General features: G+C 37.4%; 1 pseudogene; it reads left to right on the forward strand.

Annotated features, from left to right (window-relative positions):
• Positions 1–7,999: 7,999 nt before the first annotated feature.
• On the forward strand, positions 8,000–8,832 carry LOC102842307 (annotated as a pseudogene).
• Positions 8,833–9,567: the final 735 nt, after the last annotated feature.

Genomic DNA, 9,567 nt, shown 5'->3' on the forward strand with positions numbered 1-9,567 from the left:
TTCTTATCTCTGAAATTGATCAAGTATGCAATTAAGAAGCATGGGTAATACTGGTGATTGGAAAGCAAAAGTTGGAAACAGAGAAAGGAATAAATGAACAAGTAAAAGAGTTCAATAGAAAATCCCAAAGGGCAGGTTGATAAGACAAAGTCAAGTATTATAATGAAATGCACAAAGACCCGGAGTTAGAGCACCAAAAGGAAAGAAGTGGCTCAAAAATTTTCAAGTTGAAAGAATAGAAGAAAACTTCTAGTCTCAACTTGAAATATTGAAGGATTCTATGGGCAAAATATTGAATGACATAGAAACACAAAAAGAAGATGAAAGGAACACACAGTCTTTACACCCAAAGGAATTGGTGAATGTTCAATCATTCCAAGAGGTACCATATGATCAAGAACTGATGGTAATGAAGGAAGAATTCCCTTCAACAATGAAGGCATTGGTGAAAAACAAGATTCCAGAAATTGACGAAGTGCAAATAGAAATGTTTCAACAAACTTATGTAGCATTAAAGGCACTCACTAGTCTATGTCAAGAAAATTGGAAGACAGTTCACCTGGTTGACGGGAAGAGATCGTATTTGTGCCCATTCCAAAGAAATCTGACCCAATGGAATGCAGCAATTACCAAACAATACTATTAGTATCACATGCAAAAAAATTTTGTTGAAGAGAATTCAAAAATTATTTCAGCAGTACATCAAAAGGAAACTTCCAGAAATCCAAGCCAGATTCAGAAGAGGATGTGAAATGAGGGATATCACTGTTCATATCAGATGGATTTTGGCTGAAAGCAGAGAATTCCAGAAAGACTATGCTTTATAGATTATGCAAAGGCATTTGACTGTGCAGATCATAACAAATTATGGATCACATTGCAAAGAATGGGTATTCCAAAACACTTAATTGTGCTGATGTTGTTACGTGCTGTGGAGTCGGTTCTGACTCATAGCGACCCTGTACAGGGTTTCTGAGGCTGTAAATCTTCATGGGAGCAGAAAACCTCATTTTTCTCCCACAGAACAGCTGGTACTTTTGAACTGCTGACCCTGAGGTTTGCAGGCCAATTCATAAACACTACGCTACCAAAGCTCCTTAATTGTGCTGATGAGGAACCTGTAAATAGACAGACCAATGGGGTTATGGCCTGTTGACTCCTTCCAAAGCTCAGTCAATCAGGAAAGGTATGCATCATGGTTGTATCTTTTCATCATACTTACTCAATCAGTACACTGAGCAAATATTTGAGAAGCTATATGAAGAACAAAGGATAATGATTGAAGAAACAGTCATTAACAACCTGTGATATGCAGATGACACAACTTTGCTTTCTGAAAGCAAAGAGGACATGAAGTACTGATAAAGATAAAAACAAAACAAAACAAAACAAAACTACAGCCTTTAGCCTACATAGCACATCAACATAAAGAAAACAAAAATCCTCACAACTGGACCAATAAATATCATAATAAGTGGAGAAAAGATTGAAGTCATCAAATAACTTGAATTTGCTTGGATCTGCAATCAATGCTAATGGAAGCAGTAGTTAAGAAATGAGACATGTTGCATAATGCAAATTTGCTGCAAAAGACCTCTTGAAAATATTAAAGAAGGAAGATGTCAATTTGAGGGCTAGGGTATGCCTGACCCATGTCATGGTATTTTCAATTGTCTCATATGGATGTGAATGTTGGCAATGAATAAGAAAACCATGGTATTGGCAAAGAATATTGAAAGTACCACAGACTGCCAGAAGAACAAACAAATCTGTCTTAGAAGAAGTACAGCCAGAAAGCTCCTTAGAAGAGAGGATGTTACATGGTTTTTTTGTACTTTTGATATATTATCAGGAGGGACCAGTCTCTGTAGAAGGATATCATGCTTGGAAAAGTGGAAGACCAGACAAAAAGAGGAAGAGCTCCCAATAGGATAGAATGACACAGTAACAACAACAATGGGCTCAAACAAAACAACAGTTGTAAGGATGATGCAGACAGGGTTACATTCTGTAGCTGCAGGACTGATGAGCCAAGATTGGCAGGTCAGATGGTAGGCAGGCAGGCAGGGTGAGTAGGTATGTTAGTCAACGATCAAGGACTCTCAGGATCAGTAGATAATAATTCAGGCTACTTCACACCCTGTCAAAATGTAATTCTGGACTGTCTATGATTGGAGGCAAGAGAGGTCTCAAGAGTTCTTGGTACCTGAACACTTGGAATTACATATCAAGTGGAAGAAATAGTCTATTCAATCTCTTAAAGGACCATATGCTTTGCCTTCAAACCAGAAGGTTGGTGCTTGAAACTCATGAGCAGTTTCTTGGAAACTCTATGAAGGGTAACAATGATTCAGAACTGACTGGATGACGGCACTTACAAAAAACAACAACAATCATGCTCTTAATGTGCAGTCACTACCCATCAGTCAGTAGGATCTTGTATGTTGCTATGATGTTCAACAGGTTTCAGTGGACCTTTCAGACTCAGTCAGACAAAGAACAAAAGTCTGTGGAGCTACTTCCAAAAAAGCAGCCAATGAAAATCCTATGATCACCACAATTCATTCAGTTACACATGGATTCACCATGAGTTGGAGCTAACTTGACAGCAGATATTGAAGCTTAAAGACAAAATTATGTATTTTTTATTTCTGTTTCATTTATTTATGTATCATTTCGTTCTCATTAAATGTCATAAAATCAGTTCGAACTCAAAGCAACCATGTATAGGGTTTTCAAGGAGCAACTGGTGAGTTTGAACTACCTTCTTTGTGGTTCAAACTGACCTTGCGGTCCCCTGTTTATCCCACAGCATTGCATTAGATTTCCAATACTGTACTGGATAATAATTTTTGTAGGTATTCAAAATACAAAAACAAATACTTACAAAATAGAGAGCAAAACAAAAAGAAACTAAGGACTCAGAATAAGAGGATAGAGTTTATAGGTATCACACACTCACTCATAGAGAAAGTTTAAAGTTGCTAACATAGTTAACTGCAGGAGAAAGAGGAGATTTATTGCTCCCATGAAGACTTAAAGCCCCAGAAACTCTATGAGTTAGAAACAACTCAACAGCACTTAAAAACAGCAAGACAACTAATATTATCTTTAAATCTATAAGTACATATGCCTTGAAAAATTATTTTTAAAACATGTCTTGGTATGCTATATATTTTTGCTTTTTTTGAATATTTCCCTGATTTCAGCATCCCTATAAATCATTTAAAATGCAATGGAATGGTGACTCCGCTTACATAATCAGTGAGAACTTTATGAGATCATTTCCACTAACGTACATCAACTGGGACTCCAAGCAATGACATTTAATTACTTTATTTACTAGCTAAGGCCAACCAAGGAAAGCATTTTATTATACAATGTAGTTCAATTCTGTAAGGCTCTAGATGTATACATCAAAAGAGATACATAACTGATGAAACAGGAGAGTAGTTACAGTTCTAACACTGAAAGTGTTCTTACTGTTCAAATATATCAGGACAGATTGCTACTGACTATTAATTTAGAATATTAGATAGATATTAATATATCTGTTTGGTGTATCATCAGTTTGTTACAACCTGTTTACTGTTATGATATAGTAAAGCCTCATAAACTGGCTATTTCTTTTTCATTTATTATGGGAAGAAGACCTTTTACTAAAATGTGTTTAACCATCAAGCATAAGATGATTCTTTGTGTTTTAAAAGTTACACAAATGTCATTGAATTCTAAATATCCCTTTTCTGATTTTCTTTTGTACTAAACAACTTATTTGCAGCCACTTCTGGGGAAGGTTAGAGAAAGAAAAAAAGTAAAGCAATGGAACTTTAGATGTATTTGCAATTTCTAATTAAAAGTCTGTCTAGAATACTTTCTAAAACAGGTCATGTAAAGTTTTGTATTAGTAAACCCTTACTAAGCCTAGAACTTGTCTAGTTCAAACTGTATGAACATGAGGACAAAGTCTACTCTTTAAAGCTCTACTTTTTTAAAAGAGTTTCTAGAGATTTATTCATTGACAGGGATAGCTGGACCACAGTGAATTTGAATATTCCAATCTTTTCATCATATTTGATTTGAAGGTCCCCATAGAGATAAAATCCATGAAACTGCAAACTAAGTTGAAAGACAAGTCTTTCCAAAGTGAAATATGCCTTAGGCTGACACTTTGAGATAGCTTCTGGGACTTTTTATGGAGAAGATGACCAATAATTAATATTCATGTTGGTTATTGCTGAACTGACTAGATAGCTGGGTATATCTTAATAAATTAAGAAGAATTTGATCACTCCCTTCGGGACCAAAGAAAGTGGGTGTTTGCATTCTCATGGCTCCAACCAATCTTTGAATCTTCCCTAGGAAAATTTCTCTCTCCCTCTACATAAAAGTGTTCTTTGTGTCCTAGGGATTAATCTCTCCTCAGGATCCTCTTTTCTCAGCAGTTAATTGCTGTAGTGGTAAAAGCCCTTCAACTAGTCATCAGTGAGTGACACCTACTAACACAGAGTATCGGTGGATGTGGTCAGTTCTCTTTCAAAATCTCAATTTCTGATTTTGCTCTCTTCTTCTCTCCCTTCCCTGATGTCTTTAATACATATGAACACACAGAGTTTATAATCATTAATAATTAATTCTGAAGATCAATTTTGTTTAAACCCATTAAGAGGAAGAAACATGTTATTCTAATCACTTCATAATGTGTATATTTCTCCTTATTATCTTCATTTTCATAATTCAAACAAGAAAGAAGTCCTACTGATTCATGGATCTATTAGTAACTCCATAACTATACAATGAGAAGTTTCGAGAGTACAGATTTAGAAATTCTTAGTACAAGACCCTCAGTTCTCCTCAATTGTAGTAAAAGGCAGGCATATATATTGCATTTCCAGTGGGAATTGTTGTATGTAAATTCTGGTTAAAGAGATCTTTACAAGTAAATAAGAATATTTTTCTTAATGTCATGGCAAGAAGAGTTTGATAATTTAGCCACTTGAAGCAAGGTTTGAAGACCATTCACAGAGAAAGAAGAAAAAGCCAAAAATTCACTCCCCAAGTAACTCATAGTGTTACCAGACTCCTACTAGTGTATTCTTCATTTAGGACACTTTTAGTATACAAATATTAGGCAAATATCAGAAATTAGGTTAAAAAAAAAATCACCCATATTTGGGCATAGTTGATTAGGAAAGATCAAGAAAGTGATCATCAGACAGCAGGTCTTGATGAGAAACACAAATCCATCCAGGTTTATAGCACATGACTTCCATGAAAGAAATGAATTGATCGACAGGCTCAAGAACGATGAAGGATCAAGGTCTATATGAATCCAAATGAAACCTGACAATGTCTGTTCTGATTTCCTCTCTACCCTTTTTATCATGTTCTATCTAAAGTCAGTCTCTGCACTGTCGGTTAATGCACCAGATTGTAAAGCCATTTGAACTGCAAGGTTGGCTGTTCAAGCTCACCAGCTACTCCTTGGAAACCCTATACAGGGCCGCTATGGGTCGGAACTGACTCAACGGCACATAACAACAACAACATTAAAAATTATCCCTTCTGGGATGCTCCCCTTCCCCTTTCTCTCCTTGCTATACCATCAAAATTTTACTCTACTGAATCATTTCCATGGATAAGAAACAAACAAAAAAAATGCTACAATAGGTAGCATGCTGCTATTTTTTTCATCCCAACATGTATTTGCTTGACCTCACTTTCCTTGGCAACTCCTGCCCCCTGCCTCCTTAACTGCTCCTTTTCAGCAAATCACCTTTGAAACCTCTCCTCACTCTCCCAATTCTCCTCCCCCCACAAGCTATCTTTGACTTCTGTCATACCATAAAATCTATTTCAATTAAAGTCACCAACGACCTCTCTGACCTCTCTACTTGAGTTCTTTGTTATACAATCTCCAAACCTACCCATCTATTTTCTTTGTGATGCTGAGATTGTTGTTGTTGTTGTTGCTAGGTGTCATTCAACTCATAGCAACCTTATGCACAGCAGAAGGAAACACTGCCCTATCCTGGGCCAACCTCACTATTGTTGCCACGCTTGAGTCCATCAATGCTGCTACTTGGCCAATCCATCTTGCTGGGGTCTTACTCTTTTACTCTGACCCTCCACTTTACCAAACATGATATCCTTCTCCAGCAACTCATCCCTCCTGACAATACGTCCAAAGTATGAGAGACAAAGTTTGGCCATCTTGGCATCCAAGGAGCACTCTGGCTGCACTTCTTCCAACACAGATCTATTGGTTCTTTCAACATTCTCCTCCAACACCATAACTCAAAAGCATCAGTTCTTCTGCAGTCTTCCTTTATTCACTGTCCAGCTTTTGCATTCATATGAGGTTATTGAAAATACCATGGCTTGGGTCAGGCGCACCTTAGTCCTCAAGCTGACATCTTTGCTCTTCAACACTTTTAAAATTCCTGTGCAGCAGATTTGCCTAATGCAATACATCCTCTGATTTCTTGACTGCTGCTTCCTTAGTGTTGATAGTTGATCCAAGAAGAATGAAGTTGGTGACAACTTCAATCTTTTCTCCATTGATAAGAATGTTGTTTATTGGTCCAGTGGTGAGGATGTTTGTTTTCTTGACATTGAGATGTAATCCATACTGAAGATTGTGCTCTTTGATCTTCATCAGTAAATGTTTTGAGTCCTCTTCACTTTCAGCAAGCAAGGTTATATCATCTGCATATCACAGATGAGATTAGCCATTAAAAACATATCTTTCCTTTTCCAGTTGTTCCTTGTAGGGCTCTGCCAAAAAGAGTACCTGAGAGAGGCTGAGGTTGTAGGAGAAAGAAGGGACTGGCAATTGAGCCAGCAGTAGCTCTTCATCCTGGTGGCAGTATTTGCCTCTCATTTTCAGCACTATACCATACTCTTAGAATCAGCCTCATTGCATCCAGAGTCCCTGTGAACACTGCCCCTGTGTCCATCCTTAACTGTCAATTTTTTTCTCATCTGTTCTTATGTGTTCTTATGTGACTTTACCCATTTTCATAATTTTACTATATTGCCATTGTTGTTAAGTGCTGTACAGTTGGGTCCCACTCATAGCGACCTGTAGAGGGTTTCCAAGGAGCAGACATTGAATTTATCCACCTTGTAGTTTAAATCAACCTTGTGGTCCACTCTGTATCATACAGCACCATACCAGAAGCCCTAATAATTTCAAAATCTCTGTTTGCATCCCACATATCTCACTCAGTTCCAGATCCATATTTCTATCATACTATTAGACATCTCCAGTGGGATATTCCACAGACACCTTTAATCTAGCACACACAAATTCCTTCTCACCATTTGTTGTTGTTGTTAAGTGCCGTCGAGTCAGTTTCAACCCATAGGGACCCTGTACAGGGTTTCCGAGGGTGTAAATCTTTATGGGAGTAGAAAGCCTGATCTTTCTCCCGCGGAGCAGCTGGTAGTTTCGAACCGCTGACCTTAAGGTTCGCAGCCCGATTCGTAACCACTACGCTACCAGAGCTCCTTTATTTACCAATAATACCAGCCCTCTTCTTGGGTTCCAAATTTCAGTGAATGAAATTCACAACTACCCAGCTGCCCAAGCTAAAAACTTAAATCTTAAGACATTTTTCTCACCATTAATTATTTTTTTAAGTTTTTATGGTGAATTTAGTGATAGTTTATATGGGAGAACATCGGTTTTACACTCATCAGTTCATTGCAATGATTACAATCTCCTCCATGCATCATCATTCAACAGTTTTTGCTTTTCTTCCCTTTGTTTTTTGCTTTTGTTTTTGTTTTAGGGTGATACGCACAAAAACATTCAAGAATATATAATAATTGGTCCTTTCCAGAGCCTTGGATTCCATCCAGGTCCTTAGGCTCCGCGCTCCCGCGTCGGTTGCGGTATAACAACCTGAGGTTACTGGATGTTGGTTAGTCCCACTCTTCTTGTTTTGGAAAAAATGGATTGAACTTCTTGTCCTGGAAGCTGTGCATCATCATAATGAGACTTGTAATTCTTGATAACTATGACTTGGCTAGTGAATGGACAACCAAATACATCTGTAATCGCATCATTTAGTTCAAACCTGGACAGGACAGGTATTTTACCTTGGGCTTACCAACAGAGAGTACACCTTTAGGCTGTTATAAAAAAACTATAATAGAGTACCACAAGAAAGGAGACCTTTCTTTTAAATATGTAGAGACTTTTAACACAGATGAATATGTAGGCCTTCCTAGAAATCATCCTGAAAGCTATCTTTCTTATATGTGGAATAATTTTTTTAAGCATAGTGACATAGATCCTAGTAATGCTCATACCCTAGATGGAAATGCTGCAGATTTGCAGGCAGAATGTGATGCATTTGAAAAGAAAATTAAAGAAGCTGGAGGAATAGATCTTTTTGTAGGAGAAATAGGTCCAGATGGTCATATCGCTTTCAATGAGCCAGGACCCAGTTTGGTATCAAGGACAAGATTAAAGACTCTAGCAATGGATACCATTTTGGCAAATGCTAAATATTTTGATGGAGATTTGTTGAAAGTGCCAACTATGGCTCTAACAGTTGGCGTGGGGACAGTGATGGATGCTAGAGAAATAATGATCCTCATAACAGGTGCACACAAGGCATCTGCCCTGTACAAAGCAATTGAAGAAGGAGTTAATCACATGTGGACTGTTTCAGCTTTCCAGCAGCATCCCAGAACATTTTTTTATGTGATTAAGATGCTACTTTAGAATTAAGAGTTAAAACTGTGAAATACTTTAAAGGTTTAATGTATGTGCACAATAAACTTGTGGATCCACTATACAGTATGAAAGAAGGAAACTGAAGGACACTGGAGCAAAATTCTGCTTGATTGAACATAATACTTTATAAGTAGTAAATTAATTTTCAGCTATGTAATATGATAGAACATGGGAATTTTGAAGACTGTCACTTTTAAAATCTACTATCTATGTCAAGCATTCCATACTTAGAATGTATTTACTTTACAATAGGGCTCCCTTAGACGAAGTTGGCTCACATTTGATTATGAGATGGACAATAAAAACAATGCAGAAATAAAGTGCCTGCCTGTTTAAGGGGGGTGGGGTGGGGGTGGGGAAGCCATTTTAAAGGGAAAGATTCTGCTCAAGTACCATTTGATAATGAGTCAATGGCATAATAGAGATTTAAATACTTATAACATGAAGAGACTTAAAGGTAACCTTTAAGGTTACCAAACACCTATCATTTAGGCTTTTACTTCTGGAATGCTACCTATTTCCTGTGCATTATACACAAATTTTTCTGCACCTGGTTGCCTTAGTCATGTTTTAGCTGTAGCATTTGGACATCAAAAGTCCTAATGCATGTTGTTTATAAAGGAAATCTGATGAGACATGTTGTTGGAGTCAGTTCCAACTCATAGTGAGCCTGTGTATGACAGAAAGAAGCACTGCTTAGCCATATACCATCCTTACAGTCTTAGCTGTAATTAAGCCCATGGTTGCAGCCACTGTGTAAATTCATCTCATTGAGATCATTTTCTTTTTTCACTAACCCTCTACCAAGCATGTCCTCT

Source organism: Chrysochloris asiatica, unplaced genomic scaffold (genome assembly GCF_000296735.1).
Source record: "Chrysochloris asiatica unplaced genomic scaffold, ChrAsi1.0 scaffold00024, whole genome shotgun sequence".
Lineage (NCBI taxonomy): Eukaryota > Metazoa > Chordata > Mammalia > Afrosoricida > Chrysochloridae > Chrysochloris > Chrysochloris asiatica.